The following is a 19,129-nucleotide window of genomic DNA, read 5'->3' on the forward strand; positions in this document are numbered from 1 at the left end:
TACTATACCATCGGTTATTCCCCCAACTCACCCTACACTTGTTCCCTTCCCCGAGGAACAAAGCAAATCGAAAGGTACTTTGCAGGGCGCAACTGGATGGATATCAGCAAATGATTGAAATCTATCAAGGTCTACCAAAAGCCATGAAGTCATTTCTCCCTTGGATTAGGGGCGAGCCACAGTATTTTTGTTGGCCGTCTCCATCTTTGCAACCGAAGGTCTTGCAAACAAATCCGTTTGGGGAGAGAGGCTCTATTAATATCCAGGCCACCCAAAATCTTCTCTACGAGAGACACTTTGGCTGCTTAAAAACCCTGGAGACCAAGCCAGACATGACTCCCCACTCGTTGCCCTTGCTCAGCATCTTCTGCCACTTCTTGCAACCCAGTGCCTTAGGTACTTCTTTGAGAAGAGAACCTTCGAAGGTACAGGTACCAAACGGGACCAGGTGGGTGGTGAGAGGTGGGTGGCGGGAGACTGGCGGAAGGGTGGCGTAGATAGAGTATCCTTCCCGAAGAACATCTGCTACCCAGGTCTCTGCTCCATATCACCTGCCGATGTTGCCCCAATGGGCTTCAATTAGGCAACCACCCCCAACCCAGTGGCAGCAACCAAGAAGGGAACATCGGCCCCGCCTTAGTGATTTCCCCTTCTTCTTTCCCTTAACCCCTTTCCAGGACTAGGCAAGGCAGGGCTGAAAGGGGTGGCCAAGACTGCATCCCCTTCGAAGGGAGAGGAAGAAAGGCTGGGCGGTGGTTTCCCATGGAGTTGGCCCTTATAAGAATAACGAACTAGACTTCTGAGCGGTTAGGGGTTGGGAGGAGCTGTAAGCCTAAAACTCAAAGGTCTAGCCACAGGGAATGGAACGCAAAGGGCCCCAGAGGTCTTTCTGTCCACTGCACCTGGTGAATTAAGGCGGTCTTTTTCTTTATTCCCCGATGCTTGTCCACACTGCAGCATTTACCTGTTACTTCTATTGGAACGAGAGAGGTATAGAAACTCAGCAAAGGTTTCTGTTGTGAAGGGTTTCAAAACCTAACTTGGGGACCCAGAGACCTCACGGTTGACGTGAGAGAGGAACAGTATCCCTCTTCTTAAGCACTACGTTTTGCCCACAGGTTTGTACCCATCATCTGGTGGGCCAGGTGTAGGAAATAGCCCTAACCTCCAGGACTGCGCACAATCTCCCGAAGACTGAATCTTTCCTGTAAACAAAGAGCAGCAACCTTAGAGATTACTGTGAAGGACTAACATATCTAGCAAGGAGACTGCCTGGAAGGCTGCCATTGGGGGCAGTTAGCCTCCAGGGGTCACGCTGCTTCTTGTTGCTAAAGGACATTACACTCTTTTCTTGCAGAAAGATATTCTGCTGCCAACGGACAGGACTGGGACCTAGTTCGGACTAGGGGGTTTGGGTCTCAACCAGCTTAGTTGGCCAGGGGAGACCTTCCGGGAGGGCCGTGTAGAAACACCTCTGTGACAGGGTATGAGGTGGAGGAACCGAAGCATCTTGTCTTGATTGATTGGACCAAAGGGAATTTCTCTAGTCCTGGGGACAAGATTATTTCACTTTGCCCCAATAAACTGTCAGCAAGAGCAGACCATGGCAGGCCCCGTCCCGTCCAACCTTTGGGTTTGGGTTCCTTCTTACGAGCCCAAAAAAGATTTGAGACAAAGGGGGAGGGCGTTTGCCTCCTGAAGAAGAGGCTATGGTTTGCTTTTTCTGGAGATTCGTTGTGCTTTGGCGGATTCAGGGCTACCGATCTCACCGAAGGACCCTCTTTGTATCTCGGGGGCGGGGTGTCTGGAGTCATCTAGGCAAAGGGGCCCTCAAGCCCTTTCGAGAGATTAGTTCCTCCCTAATGCTAAAATCTCCCTATAAGAGGGGAGAAACCTTTGCCAGATTCCCTTGATCAGTCCTGGAATGATGTGGAAAGTAAGTTTCGGTGGGGCCTTAAAACCCCACCCCTCCAGGAACATAGATTTCCATCGCCAAATTCTGGGCGGGAAAGGCACTCTGCCGAGGATTCCTCCAATCCAACCCTTTGCCCCTCCTGGTGTATCCTGAGGAAGGTAGAGGGAATAGGAGGGAGGAGGGATTGGATGCTCCCGCTCATCCTGTCAGCAATGTGCTAACACGGTTGGGACGAAGACGCGGGCGGATCATTCAACCCACAGTTGATGATTGGCAGATGCGTGTTCTAGGAGGGCGTTGTTCGGCCTTTGGCGAAAACGCTTTCCCAAGGAAGAGTGCAGAGGGTTCTTCATTTCTTGCCATTAAGATGGCGCTCGTCCTCGCTGCTACTCATCTTGCTCGCACGAAAGCAAGTGGAGAGTCAGTCAGAAAAAAAGGTACTCTCGGTTCAACAGGTTGATTGAGAACATGCGCCGTCCTTACAATTTGCATTGCCAGTTCTCTTCGAGGTCGAAACCTCCATGCCAAAAATGGACTGAACAAGGGAACTCCTTTTAGCTACTCCAGATGCCTTGTCCCAAGAGACATCTTTCCTTGGAGTTACCTGTTGAAGAGTCAGACCTTTGGCTTTCACAGGTTAGGGGAGAGTCACCTCCGCAACTTTGACCCCTTTTCTTCATCCTGTGCCAATGTTGGAACGAAAATTGAGTGGCTCTCCTGAGCCCTCTGGACATTGGATGCGTTGTTCCCCCCCCCCCCCCCCCCCAGAGGGTCACAATATTTTGGGGAACCTTGCGAATGAGTACCAGCTCAGTTTCCAGGGGTAGAGCCCTTAGAACTAGAGACAGGAGAACAAATAACCAGGAGACCAAACACCTGGGGGCTCCCATGATAACTAGGAAACCCTCGGGAACCAGTTGCCTCATGGTTTCCCACTCCCGAAGGAAACAAACAAGGCCAATGGTGAGAAGAACTAACTTGCTTCCTCGGGGACCGAGGATTGCAGAACCTTAGGGGAAGGGAGAGAGTTAAAGGCTGTCAAGGTCCCCCAAAAAGGGGGGCCCACCAGAATGACTCAGCAGGCACACGAGAAGGTTCTGGAATGGACAGCAGGCAGCAAACCAGGTGGAGTAACCTCAGGACACCACCAGGGGTGGTGAGAGAGGCTAGAAGTAGGGAAAGGTTGTTTAATTAGAAACAGGTTAGAGGTGCCACCCTTGAATCCAGGAAAGGGGCGGCCACTGATGTTCACAGAATGCTGGCAGATGAGGATGCATGCCCAGCACCATCGGAAGGAGTCCACATTAAATGAGTTGGTTGTAATGGGACAAAGACCATTGTGGGAACCAAAGCAAATTTATGTTGGGTTAATGTGACAGGTTGGGGTTGGTAACCGGAACCCAGAGTGGACCTCACAGCCCAGTTGCTGGCACTGGCACCTGTTCAGGTTGGTGCCAGCCAAAAGCACTCAACAGAAGGGGTGTCCCCATAAAGGGGCCCAATTGAAAGTCCACGCCTGATCCAAAACATGACACCTTCACCTACAGAGGAAAGAGTCAGGGTTAATGAGAGGGGTTGGGGTAAAACCCGCGCCTCAAAGGAGATCCTTAGGAGCAAAGAGGGAGACCCCTGGAGAAAGCTATTGATCCCTGGTCAACCCCCCAACCCCATTTCTTTCCTCCCCAGCGAGGTTCAAAAAGAGGAAGGGACGATGCAGAGGCTCCCCCACTTGTAAGGGTCATGGAGGAGTTGATGTTAGGGGTTCTATTTGAACAACATTCTCAAGGATCACTTGCTTAAGAAGGAGAGAGAGAGAAGGACGAGAGAGGAGGATAGAGGAAAGATGGAGAGAAGAGAGAGAGAGAATGTTATTGTTTTTTGGGTTTAATCTCATTAAAACTTAATATTATTTGAAAAACTACTTAACACTGTATATTATTATTTTCCATAAAATTGTAGTACGTAATGCCCTTCAGATATTACTTTAACATATAACTTCCAGCCCCGAGGGACCAGAGGGCGAGAGTTACCAATATGACATATGTGTTTATCTCGTTATGTGGCGGAGAGACCTTACAGACCTTACAGACCCTTTTACATCTTGTTCGGGTTGCCCCCAGGTCCCTTCAGTGTTGAGGCCCACCTCTAAATAGTCGTTACCAGGGGAGAGTTGCTAGTACATTCTTCCCTGGGGTATATTTTTGCATCTTTCCAATCTTTGGATTGGTCTGGGATGCAGTTTAGATATTTGTCGAGCTTATTCCTTAAACACATTCTTACCGCTCACTCCTGATATTATTCCTCAGAATGGAGCTGGCAACGCATGTTGAATAGACGCTGCGATTATCGATGCTGGTTGCGTAGTGGATTAATGTTCCTGTAGTGCTTTCCTTCTATTTTTTCCTGGTATAGTTTTCTGGGCACTATTAATCTTACCTCTGCTTGCTTTTCTTTCTTGAATTTTTTAGTTCCATGATATTTTTCTTGCCTATTCCTTCTATCTGTTTCCCATGCCTGAATTATTCATTGTAGCGTTATTCTCTTCTCCTTTTCTAGACTATATAATTTTAAGAACTTTGTAGTCTTTTCCCGCCAGTAGTCTAGGTCCTTCTAACTTTGCTTCTATTCTAGCTGTAAAGGACCTTTGTACAACTCTCTTTTATTTTGTTGCCATATCCTTTTGATTAGTTGTGGGGTTACCATAGTTCTTAATTGCCCAATATTCAAGTGGACTTACGAAACATGATCTTTTTGTTATAAAAGCAAATGAATGATGCTTCAGCTTTTCTTGACTTTCGTTGTTTTTGAAGTGCCCGCTAACAACATTTCCCATTTTTGTTCTTTACCATTTTGCCAACAGAGTTGCCTATTTGGATCATTGCATAACATGTTCCTATTCATTCATCAACACCAAGGTCTTTAACTGCTTTCCTTCTTTGTTTTTGATGGTCTCATTATTAGGTCCCTTATATGCAATATGCTTTTCTTTCTCTGTTCCATCCAATTTAATTTATTTGATTCAAAATTTATCAGAAGTTTAAATACCAATCCTTATTTACCTTCTGCCCCAATTCATATACTTTATGTTAAGGTCTCTTTTATGTAGAGCGTTTCCTATCTTCATCACAAGTAATTTCTTTCTACTTATTTTCTTGTTGTCCATCTTGCCGAAACTACTCACTACCGAATCCGCTTAACATTATTGTCCCTATGTTTCTTTCAATCAATAATAACAAAGCAGTAATTGCCAGCTAACCCACCGTAACCTTGCCGGCCACCACCGGCGATATTACCTTGGCTTCAATACCGATTTCTCGTCGTTTGCAATAACTTATTCTGTTTTCTGTTGTGTAAAAATTCTTTTTGTTTAAACCATTTCTTTCCTACTTTTATTCCTACGATATTGTGTTTTCTAATTTTCTTCGCAGAGGAGAGAAGAGAGGATAGAGAGAGTGAGAGAGAGGACGAGAGAGTAAGAAGGAGAGGAGGAAGGAATGGAGAGAGAGAGAAGGAGGGTTATCCTTTCTCCCCTTTATTCAGAAGAGTGAAATGGATAGATTATTGTATTTTCTTTAAAACACTATTCCACTTATAATTTTTCTTTTGGAAATTATTTATATTATTATTATGCAAATATTAATAAACATTTTTATTACCATTGGTAATAGATATACGTAGATTATATAATAGATATAGATAGTATATACAATAAGAATATATATAGATATGGATAATATATATAACTATATATAATAAATATATTATATATATATATTATTTTACTATATATTAATAATATTATATATTATATATGTATTATTATATATTACTACGAGTTTTAATTTCTTTCCATGCCGGCCGAGCCTTCGTAGCTCCAATTTGCTCACTCATCAAATCAATTTTCCCAACCCTCAAAATGCCTCCCCATATTTTTGTTTTTGTTCATGTTATTAAATAAGGAAAATACATTTCTAAAATAACCAAATATTGCCTATAAAAATATAAAAATAGAAAGAGTTGGTAAAGATACAATTAAGGTTTTTATACAATGCTACAGGTACGTGTTCAAAGTTTTAGATTAGTTCGTATTAAGTATAATCCGATTTTACAATAGGTTCTTAAGGGTGGAGCAGAGAGAGACCTGCAAATTTAACAATAACCTAATATCCCATCTTCTAGTTAAATAAGTTCAAAAACGGCAAAAGAAAATGATGAAATTATGTTTTAATCTTAACTAGTTGCGTAAATGTGTAAAGCCACAAACACCCAAACGAGAAACAACTTTTTATGCAAAGTTAAGTATATCTTAGTTTTACCAGACCACTGAGCTGATTAACAGTTCTCCTAGGGCTGGCCTGAAGGATTAGATATTTTTACGTGGCTAAGAACCAACTGGTCACTTAGCAACAGGACCTACAGTTTATAGTGGGACCCGAACCACATTATATCGAGAAATGTATTTCTATCACCAGAAATAAATTCCTCTGATTCCCTGTTGGCCGAGCCGAGAATCGAACTTCGGACCACCAGATTGGCAGCCGAGCGCAAAAACCACTCATCCAACGAGAAACTACTTTTTATGCTATGTACAATCAAACTGGAAAACATCATCCATCTGGCTTGTATTTCAACCATCGTGCAATAGTAAACAATTACTGTAGTTATGTTATAAGTGACGTTATGTAGAATAGGACTGAGTATTTTTATGTAATAACTTTATTCGCTATAGATCAAAGATCAACGAGGAAATACGTATACTGTTAAATTTAAACCAAGTTTAGCTGAAGTTGAGGAAACTGTTCAAGCTGCTATGACTATTGTCATGCATCAGCAACAAGGATAAAACTCCCGTAAACTTATGCCATCAAACACAACCATAGATAAAATTACGAAAAAATTATTTTATAATTAAAACTACTTGGCTTGAAAGAACACATTTTACTGTTGTTTCCACTCTGATAAAAGATAAATATTGTAAAGCTCGTATTATGATGAAATAAAGTGAAAATAGCTAAAGGAATTGTGTTATTTGTTTACTCAATAAACATGCTGCCAAGGCAATCTGTTAAAAAAAAATAATAATTTAGTTCACAATCACAAAGAAATGTATTCAAGTCATATTTTGTCTTATAAACACGTCGTATAACAAAAAATGACCTTGTCTTTTATAAGTCAAGTATCTAGATATACATTTATGCTAACTAAAAGCAGAAAATTCCCTCAGAATTGAGTTAAATATGGCGAAATAAACTCGTATTCGCCATCAGCTGATTTCCAAACCAAAACATTGACCGCTATGTTAGTACTTCATAATACAATAATATGAAAATACATACTACATTAATTGGATACAATGGAGTAATGTATAAATTTTTAGAAGATTCTCACTGAAAACTGCATATTTACTTTTTCTTCTTTCCTTATCCTAATTTTCGTCGCTACGCCCATTTACGTAGCAGCGGCATCTCGAGCTCGTACCTCAATTTTTTGCTCGTGTAACAAAGCAAAAAATTGCCCAAGTGACAACTCATACCATGGAAAACTCGTATGTTAATTCACTCAAAGATCAAGGTACCACTTTATATATATATATATATATATATATATATATATAATATATATATATCTATATATATATATATATATATATATATATATATATATATCAAAATACTATATGTCCTTTAACCCTTAAACGCCGAAGCGGTAAAAAAAAAAATGTCTCCCGTGTGCCGGAGGTGTTTCAGAGTGAGCGCGGAAGCGGAAAAAAGAGATTTTTTTTCAAAAAATCACAGCGCGCTTAGTTTTTCAAGATTAAGAGTTCCATTTTTGGCTCCATTTTTTGTCATTGCCTGAAGTTTAGTATTGCAACCATCAGAAATGAAAAAAATGGAATCATTATCATATATAAATAATGCGATACATGATAGCGCAAAAACGAATTTCATATATAATTGTATTCAAATCGCCGCTGTGCGCAAAACAGGTTAAAGGTAACCAAAAGTTACTTTTTTTTTCGTTGTAATTTACACTAAATTGCAATCATTTTGGTATATAACACATTGTAAAACAATAAAAGCAACACAAGAGAAAATATTAATCAACAAAATAATGCATGAATTTCGTAACGCGACATAAACAAATATTTTTTTCAAAATTTACCATAAATCTAAATATTGTCCTAGAGACTTCCAATTTCTTTCAGAATGAAGACAAATGATTGAATATTACTATACTATAAGAATATTAGCTTACAAATGCAGTTTTCGACCATATCTGACGAGTTAAGTTGACCGAATGTCGAATTTTTTATATATATATTTTTTTATATGCAATTATTTCGGAAATAAGAAAAGCTACAACTTTTTCAAATATTTTTCGTTTTTATTTCTACATGAAAATTGCGGCACATTTTTCATATATAAAACTCAATTGAAATGCCTAATATGAAATGGAGCAAATATTCGAGAATGGGACGTACACATTTCGGAGATTTGTGGCGGAGAATCCGCACGGGAAGGGAAGGAAAGTTTTTTTTTTAAATTCACCATAAATTTGTTTCAAAATTAAGATAAATGACTGAATATTACTAGACTGTAAGAGGTTTAGCTTACAATTGCGTTTTTCGACCATTTCAGTAGAGTCAAAGTTGACCGAACGTGGTTTTTTTTCTATTTATCATGATTTATATGCAAATATTTCGAAAATGAGAAAAGCTACAACCTTCAATTATTTTTTGTTGTATTCTACATGAAATTGCGCACATTTTCATATATAAAACTTTATGTAACGGCTAATTTAAAATGGTGCAAACATTACCACAATCGCACGTATGATTTTTTCGGAAGAGTTACCGCGCGGACTTAAAGAAAATGTTATTTTTTTCATAAATTCACCATAAATCTAAATATTGTGCTAGAGACTTCCAATGTGTTGCAAAATGAAGGTAAATGCTTGAATATTACTAGAATATAATTGTTTTAGCTTACAATTGTGTTTTTCGACCATTTCGGTAGAGTCAAAATTGACCGAAGGTTGAAAATTTGTCACTTATCATTTTTTATATGAACATATTTCACAATTGATAAAAGCTACAACCATGGGTTGTTTTTAGTTGTATTGTGCATGAAATTGCGCACATTTTCATATATAAACTTTATGTAACGGCTAATTTAAAATGGTGCAAACATTACCACAATCGCATGTATGATTTTTTTCGGAAGAGTTACCGCGCGGACGTAAGGAAAAAGTTTTTTCATAAATTCACCATAAATCGAAATATTGTGCTAGAGACTTCCAATTAGTTGCAAAATTAAGGTAAATGATTGAATATTACTAAAATATAAGAGTTTTAGCTTACAATTGCGTTTTTCGACCATTTCGGTAGAGTCAAAGTTGACCGAAGGTTGAAATTTTGGCACTTATTGTTATTTATATGAAAATATCTCAAAAGTGATAAAAGCTACAATCATGAGTATTTTTTCGTTGTGTTCTACATAAAAATGAGCACATTTTCATATATAATACTCCATGTAACGGCTAATTTAAAATGGTAAAAAAATTATGTCAACGTGACGAAATAATTTCCGAGATGTGTCACAGATACTTTTTAGTGCGGCAAGAAAGAAATTCGCGCTTGCGCGCCTGCGTAACGATTGTAAACAAAACAACACCTTGATCCGTGAACTCCCAGCATCCCCCAAGGCGCGTGATTCAAGAGTTTTCGGCTGGTAGGCCTAAAAGTATTTTTCCGTGAAATTTTAAAAAAACTTTTGTATGTCGACGTTAAATTCGTCCAGTCGGCACCCGAGAGACAAAAAATGTTGACGTAAAATATGTCCAGTCGGCGTTTAAGGGTTAATATCTAACTCGCTCTACCTCAGAATTAATATATTTTCATATATGCTTAACCGAGGGGGAATTTATTAAGCGATAATAGAATTGGCCATCGACAGGCGCGAACCAGCGACTTCCCAATCCCAGGACTGGCAGTGAAGCCTTAAACCACCCTGACACCGCAAGAGATTAAAGGACATATGTAGTTCGATATATGTATATGAATCACGGTAATGTGATAGACTTATATATGTATACAGTGGACCCCCCGTATTCGCGTTCTCCAGATTCGCGGACTCACACATTCGCGGATTTCTCTCGGGAACGTTTCCCTGCATTATTCGCGGAAAATTCACGCATTCGCGGTATTTTTCTATGATAAATATCCACAAATTCCTGGTTTTTTTGATGGATTTCATCATAAAATGCACTTTTTGTGATAAAACTATTAAAAAACCATGTAGGAAAATTTTTAGTGGGTTTTTCTTGAGTTGTAACTAACAAAATAGGCTGTTTTTAGCATTTTTATAGGGGTTCCAAACATTCGCAGATTATAACTATTCACGGGGGGGTCTGGTACGCATCCCCCGCGAATACGGGGGGACCACTGTATATATATTTACTTTATCCACAACTCAATGCTATCTTCAGGCAACTAGCACCCAAGATATGTGCAATATATACAATCCACAAAAACTGAAAAAACTGCACTCCAATGAGTGTCTATGTAATACAAACGAAAGATTCAGAATTCATTTAAGTCTTGTTTACTTTCCATTCAGTCGTAACCTCTAAATTATCTTGTGTTTGGGTGCAATAGGCATTGCATGTCCATACGAGTCCAAGACGCACAAAAAACAATTAGGGAACAATTAGCTCTTGTTTGCTGTTCACTCAGATGTAAGGAACAAGTAGGTAGTATTTAACAAAGGTCTTAGTCACTTTAGGAAGGCTTGACTCCTATATAGCTTTCCATGATTATTTTAAATTAAAAACAACCCAAACCTGTTATAAGAAGTTCTAATTCCTAACCAATGAATAACATGCACATAAAAAGGCTATGGAAAATAAAAAGATCAGCAGTAGTAACAGTACGAAACTAATTTGGAAGTTTAAGTAAGTGGCACTTAATATACTCATATATACCTAAGAGACCCAATTTATAAAAAGGTAACACTATCTCAATGATAAGGTATTGAAGAATAATATAGTTTGAAACAGTGAAAGAGTGAAAATCAATAAAGGAAATGTAAAATCTGTCAAAAAAGTACTTGGAAGCCCATATGTGGAAACAGCCAATACTGTAGGCTGTACCATTGCTTTTGAGTGTGTCTAGAAAGGGTTTAGTGCCAAAACAAATAAAAACTGGCAACCTTGCTCACCTGGCCTTTATATTTATATGCAATGGATGCTGTCTGAGCTTTAACAGTAATGCCTCTTTCTCTCTCAACTTGCAATTTATCTAGTACTTGCTTATTACTGCCATCCTTCTCTATTGCACCTGGAACAAAATGTGAAGAAACAAGAAAAAAATTATATGAAGTGTCAGTACAAACTTCATTTTTTATGCAATACAACAAGATCTATTGAAAACTTGGTAATTTGCAGAAAACAAACCTCCTGCATTATATTGTATCAAGAAAAGTAAATGTGATGAGAACACGAGTGAATCCTCTCATGCATAAGATGGATTTTATTGAAGAAACTGCGGGTTCAGAATATGTACATTTTTTTTATTGAACATCAGTAATTATATTAGGAAAATTAAAATCACACTCAAATAATCTACAAAAACATTCAAAACTCTTTTTACATGTTACATATCAAAACTTATTAAAATAGTACTGTGACAGACACCTGTATCACTGTCTATAAGTTTTCATTCTAAGATCAGTAGGGTGTGGCCAAGAAAAGGATACAGTGATGCCATATCTATTAATGCTGTTAAACCTTACCTTCAAGGTTAATCCCTTGTTTATGGCTTTGCCTGAGGTCTGTCATTTACTGTACAGTGTCCCCAAAGTTTTAAGCATTTCACATTTCCGAAGCCCACTTTGTTGTGGATTTTTGTGAAACACACTAGTATTTCCTTTTCCACAAGGACTTTCACTAATTTGAGAATTTTTCTTTGGGCAGTTTCTATAAAATTATCATTACATAATTCGTTTTTTTTCGCAGAGCAACCCTGTGAATTCACTAATTACTGTATCTTTTCATTAAAATATAAGAATTACTGTATTTTTTTCATTAAAATATGAAAGAGAGAGAGAGAGAGAGAGAGAGAGAGAGAGAGAGAGAGAGAGAGAGAGAGAGAGAGAAAGAGAGAGAGAGAGAGAAACTGTGGTTTTTACATTCAAGTATATGCACAGTAAATGGATTCTGTGAAATGATGAATGTTTCATTAAAGGATATATATATATATATATATATATATATATATATATATATATATATATATATATATATATATATATATATATATATATATATATATATATATATATATATATATATATATATATATAATATATATATATATATATATATATATATATATATATTATATATATATATATATATGTTATATGTATATATATATATATATATAATATATATATATATATATATATATATATATATATATATATATATATATATAATATATATATATACGTATATATATACAGGCGGCCCGCGGTTAACGGCGCAATCACTCAACGGCGAATCGGTTTTACGGCGGTCGTCAAAAATATTCATTAAAAAAATAAGGCATTTTAAAGGTATCTTTACGGCACAAGTTTCAGTTAACAGCGCCGCTAGCGCCGTTGTCTAACGAGTTCATACATATGTAGAAATGCTGTTATGCAAATTATATTAACAAATTTTATGGAGAGTTATTACGTAGGTATTAGGGTAAAATATATGCCTCTGACGCTGTTCTATGCCGTAAATATCGAGTTACATAAGTGCAAATTTAGCTATGGATGTGTCGATTCATAAATGTTTCATGCTTTTGTTTAAAAAACTGCGTATGAAAATGTATTACGTGAAAGGCATTTTTATTTCTGTACACAAATTTGATACAAAGGCAGCTTTTGAAACTGCCCTTCACGTTATCAAATACGATGTTTTTTCATGTTCTTTCTTGTAAGCCGCCGCCTGCCGCTCTTCCGAAAATATGGATTTAAAAAAAGTGCAAATTAGCGATCGATGTGTCGATTTTATAAATTTTTATGCTTTTATGTTTAAAATGTGTATGAAAATGTATTACGAATAGGGTATTTTTATTTCTGTGCAGAAATATGATAAAAAGGCAGCTTTTGAAACTCCCCTTCAAGTTATCGACTACGATGTTTTTTTCAAGTTCGTTCTTGTATGCCGCCGTCTGCCGCTCTTCCGAAAATATCGAGTTAAAAAGAGTGCAAATTTAGCGATCGATGTGTCGATTTTTCAAAAGTTTATGCTTTTATGTTTAAAATGTGTATGAAAATATATTACGTAAAGGTATTCTTCATTTTTGTACAGAAATAAGATACAAATTAAGGCAGCCTTTTGTAACTACGCTCCACGTTTGTCAGGGGATGGTTTTTTCATGTTCGTTCTTGTCCGCCAGTTCCGAAAAAATGCATTGTGTTATTTTATTAATTATGCATCTTTTCCATAAATCCTTTAAAAAGTTATACATTATTTCACTGTATCCAAGAATATTGTATGTATTCTCATATTATTGTATTTTAAAATACTACGGCAAACTTAAGCCCGTATTCCGTGGAGCGGCCAATGTTGTGGTTTGAAATCAGCTGATGAATACGAGTCTGGTTAACCATAACGCAATTCTGAGCGAATGTTCTTGCTTCTAGTTAGCATAAACGAATATCTATATACTTGACTTATATGAGACAAAGTTATTTTTTCCTTATAAAGCGTGTTTTTAGGTGGAAATATTTATTGAATATGTCTCGTGAATGTGAACTACTATTTTTTTCGTTAACAGATAACGTTGGCGGCATGTTTATTGCGTAAAAAATTACGTGATTCCGTTCGCAATACGTAATCCTTTATATCATCGTAATACGAACTTTACGTTATTTATCTTATATCGGCGTGAAATCAACAGTAAAATGTGTTCTTTCAAGCACAGTAGTTTTGATTAAAATGATTTTATCCCAATTTTATCTACAGTTGTGTGTGATGGCAGACGTTTACTGCAGTTTTATCCTTGTTGCCGATGTACGATAATAGTCATTAGCAGCTTGAACAGTTTTCTCAGCTTCAGTTATAAATAGGTTTAAATTTGACGGTATATTTCCCGATTTATCTTTAATCTATATTGATCTCTGATCTATAGCGAATAAAGTTATTACATTAAGATATCTCAGTTCTATTCTATACATAACGCCATTTATAAACAAAATACAGTAATGTTGCACTGTAGTACGATGATCGAAATACAAGCCAAACAGATGTTATCCAGTTCGGTTGTACTTAGAAAAAAAAAAAAAAAAAGTAGTTTCTCGTTCGGTTGTTCATGGCTGTACACGTTCACGCAACGAGTATAACGTTAAAACCATACTTTCATCATTCTCTTTTGCTGTTATTGAACTTATGTAACTAGAAGATGGATAAAGTTAGGCCATTGTAATTTGATCTCTCATAAAATTGAACTATCGTAAGACTAATGATCGTAACCTGAACACTACAGCTACCTGTACACTGTATAAAACTTTATTTATATCTTTACATACTCTAGACACCCACATGTACTGTACAGTAAATTCTATAGTACTATACTGCATAAATATAATTTTACTTATTGCGCTGTTGTGGGATTACAGCGCCTTTGACTGGTCTAAAGTTTCGAAAGAAGGTGTGCGGCGGCCGTAGGCTTTAAAATCACTCAGCGTCGAAAATCGCTTGGCGTCGGTGGCCGCTAACCGAGGGCTGCCTGTATATATATATATATATATATATATATATATATATATATATATATATATATATATATATATATATATATATATATCTATCTATCTATCTATATATATATATATATATATATAATATATATATAATATATATATATATATAATATATATATATATATATATATATATATATATATATATATATTATATAATATATATATATATATATATATATATATTATATACAGTGGACCCCGCATTCACGGACTCACACATTCGTAAATTTTCTCTCAGGAATGTTTCCCTGTATTATTCGCAGAAAATTTGCACATTTGCGGTATTTTTTTCTATGGCTAAATATCCACAAATTCCTGGTTTTTTTTATCTGTTTCATCATAAAATGTACTGTTTATGAAAAAAACCAGGTATAAACATTTTTAGTGGGGTTTTCTTGAGTTTTAACTAACAAAATAGGCTGTTTTCAGCATTATTATAGGGGTTCCAACTATTCATGGGGGGGGGGGGGGGGTGTGTCTGGTATGCATCCCCCATGAATACGGGGGGACCACTGGTGTATGTATGTATATATATATACATACATACATACATACATACATACATACATACATACATATACATATATATATATATATATATATATATATATATATATATATATATATATATATATAAATATATATATATATATATATATATATATATATATATATATATATATATATATATATATATATATATACTATATATAATATATATATATATATATATATATATATATATATATTATATATACTACATATATACATATATATATATATATATATATATATATATATATATATATATATATATATATATATATATATATATATACATTATATATATTGACTATCAGCTAACAATCATATCTATATAGATACAAGCAGTCCCCAGTTATCAGCAGTCTCGGTTAATGGCAATCCGGTTTTATGCGCTTGTCTAGCACCATAAAATTGGCGATTTATGGTGCCATAAGGCCCGATTTTCGGTAATCAGTGCCATAAGGTGCTGAATAGAGTTATGATGCCATAAAATACCTAACAGAGGTGCCATTAACAGGTTATTAATTGAAAATTGGCACCACATATTGAAGAGTTTCGGTTAATATCAGTTTTCACTTATCAGCACCCCGACAAGAACAGAACCCCTGCCGATAACCGAGGACTGCCTGTGGTGGCTTAAAAATAAGTTTTTCAGCAACTCTGGAGAACACAGGGAGAATAAGGATTTAATGCAAGTCTGCAGATATACCCCTCTTAAGAACAGGCACTGTATTACTAAGTCTGCGTTAATCTGCAAAGATACTACTCTGATATATAAATCTATAGAATCTAATAATCTTGGGAGACAACACACTAGAAACTTTTTTTTTATTCACAAAACAAAGGGAAGAGACCATCAGGATCTTCTAAACCCTAGCCATCAAGATTATCCAGAATTTTCTCAGCATCCCTGTACTGAAATGGAAATATTGTAAGATTAGATTCAGGACGACAAGTATCAGGTAGAGGGACATCCTCAGCAGATTGCTTAGCTTCAGAAGCTCAAGCAAGCAGTTCGGCTTAACCTCTTCCGTAGGGACAGTAACCAATCTACCATATCAGTAGTGGTGGAATGGACGAAGAGTCTGACGTAAAGATTCACAATGACAATTTGTTTTACCATAGACGAGGCTGAGTAATCTCTTCAAGTTTCCTCTTCAAGGAATTAGTGTAATTTCTCTTGACTGTCTGGTAAGTTTTATTTGTAGCATGATGAGGCTCAACAAAAATTGTGTAATTTCCATTTGAATAATTTCATCTCCATGCATTGAATTTGGTCTTGGTCATGGTAAGCTCATCTACATGTATCATCAAAGTTAAGAATATCTTATTTTAACCAGACCAATAAGCTGATTAATAGCTCTCCTAGGGCTGGCCCAAAGGATTAGATTCTTATTTATGTGGCTAGTTACCAATTGGCTACTTAAGCAACAGGCCTTACAGCTTATTGAAGGATCCAAACCACATTAAATTGAGAAATGAATTTCTGATCACTAGAAATAAATTCCTCTGATTCCACATTGGAGGCAGGCAGGAGAGAACTCGGCCTACCGGATTGGCAGGCGAGCACGCAAACCACTTGTCCAGTGTGGAACTAACATGTATCATCAAACCATGGCTGGTCATTTGGCCTAAATTTTATGACTTTTCTAAGGATAGGTATTCTCCTACTTACAATGGGGTTAGGTTCCAACAAACCCATCGTTTGTTGGAAAAATCGTACCTCAAATATATACTTTATACCTATAGTACGGTATAGTAATTATTAATTTCAGCTAATTCTGTAGGATAAATGCATATTGGCTTATGATAATTCAGTACAAAGAGAAATTGAATAACATATTATTGTAATAGAAAAAACTAACAGGGCAGTCAATGTATTGGTTTGGAAATCAGCTGATGGCGAATACGAATTTATTTCGCCATCGAATATTTAGATACTTTGCTTATATGAGACAAGGGAATTTTTCATTATGCGGTGTGTTTTTAAGTCAAAGTGTGACTTGAATATGTCTCGTTGTGAACTAAATTTTTTTTAACAGATTGTGTTGGGGGCATGTTAAATGTGTAAATAAATGATGTGCTTCCCTTCTCTATTTCCACTTGATTTTATCGTAATACAAGCTTTACATTATTTATCTTTTATCAGCGTAAAAACAACAGTAAAGTGTGTTCTTCCAAGCCCAGTAGCTTTGATTAAAATTTTATCTACAGTTGTGTTTGATGGCATAAGTTTACAAGAGTTTTTTCCTTGTTGCCGATGCAAGATAATAGTCATTAGCAGCTTGAACAGATTCCTCAGCTTCAGCTACAACTTGGTTTAAAATTAACAATATATTTCTATGTTGATCTTTGATCTATAGCAAATAAAGTTATTACATAATAATATATCAGTCCTATTCTACATAACATCATTTATAACATAACTGTGGTAATTGTTTACTATCGCACAATGGTTGAGATACAAGCCAAATGGATGTTGCTATCCAATTTGATTGTACTTAGCAAAATAGTTGTTTCTCGTTCAGTTATTCATGGCTGCACACTTTTCTGCAACGAGTATAACGTTGAAACAATACTTTCATCATACTCTTTTGCTGCTTTTGAACGTATTCAACTAAGATGGGACAAAATTAGCTATTGTAATTTAGTCACTCTCGCTCCCTGATTGTACGCTGCTGCCTGCACCCGTTGTGGGCGAAAATTAAAAATATTTTCAAAATATTATTGTATCAGTATTAATTACTAACCCTATTGTAAAATCGGATTATCATAACTTGAACGCTACCTGTATATCTTATTAAAATACCCATCAGCATTACATTGAACTTCTTGGGATCAGGATCTAATATAGCATCTGAAATATTAAGTGCCTGACATAGATTTCAGCCAGACTATTTTTCCAATGGTGGCATTCGGAACATATACTGATTGACAGATATGTCCATCTCAACTGTGCAATGAACATAAGTACCTATACATTGACAGACCTTGAACTTCACAATAGCTGGAACATCTGTGAATATGAAGTTTAATCTACCACCAGAAATATGTGTGGATTCTTCAATTAGTTGGACAAAATCAGAGGATACACAGAACTCAAGAGCAGACAGGCCATGTTGATCTGGGGAATTTGAATTTAGCCACTTGCTGTGCTTTGCAATAAAGTCTCCACAAATAATGAATGAAGATTTGAATCCTGTGACTGGGCCATACTAATCCTTTCCGAAAGTGTCATTTTAGACTAAGCACTTCTTGTATGTTTTAATCTTTCAGATGTTGTATAGATGGAGAATATCAACATAAGACAGGTATTTCACATTTCCAGGTGAGGGTTTCATATACAGTTAGTATGAGGCTTCTTCTTGCTTAAAAAGCGACTTTTTACCCTTCTCCCTCAACACAAAATTTCATGTCGGGTGTTTGTGTGTGTGTGTGTGTATGTGTTGACTTGCTCCCTTCCCCTCTCTGTTTCTTGTTCTTGGTCTCCTGAGCAGCAAAGGTTTTCTTGACATGAGGATAGATATAGAAGGGAGAAGGCACCATCTTGGAAGATAGTTTCTCCTCCTTCGATGGCCACTTCTCAGTCTCCTTCAGTTCTACCTATGCATTCTACCTCCATTTGCTTCTTTCTTGGAAGTTTTTACTCCTTCCCATTCTTCCATAGCTCACCTGTATTGTGAACAACTTTGGGAGTCATGGAAAAGGGGGTCAGGAGATATTTCCCTGTTCTATTTCAAGTTTGACGACTGCAGCGTTTCACCTCTCACAACTTTGGAACCTCAGGTTCGAAGGTTTAGAAGTTGCAGGAGTACGCTCTACCTTTGGATGCTCAAATGTTACCACTTCAG

General features: G+C 36.5%; 1 protein-coding gene across 1 annotated transcript in view; it reads left to right on the top strand.

The window, feature by feature from the left end:
• The window catches only part of LOC135199648 (translation factor Guf1, mitochondrial-like), a 324,533-nt gene that overhangs the window by 1,695 nt on the left and 303,709 nt on the right, over window positions 1-19,129 (top strand). The window lies entirely within an intron of this gene.

The sequence above is a fragment of the Macrobrachium nipponense genome, chromosome 26 (assembly GCF_015104395.2).
Source record: "Macrobrachium nipponense isolate FS-2020 chromosome 26, ASM1510439v2, whole genome shotgun sequence".
Taxonomy (NCBI): domain Eukaryota; kingdom Metazoa; phylum Arthropoda; class Malacostraca; order Decapoda; family Palaemonidae; genus Macrobrachium; species Macrobrachium nipponense.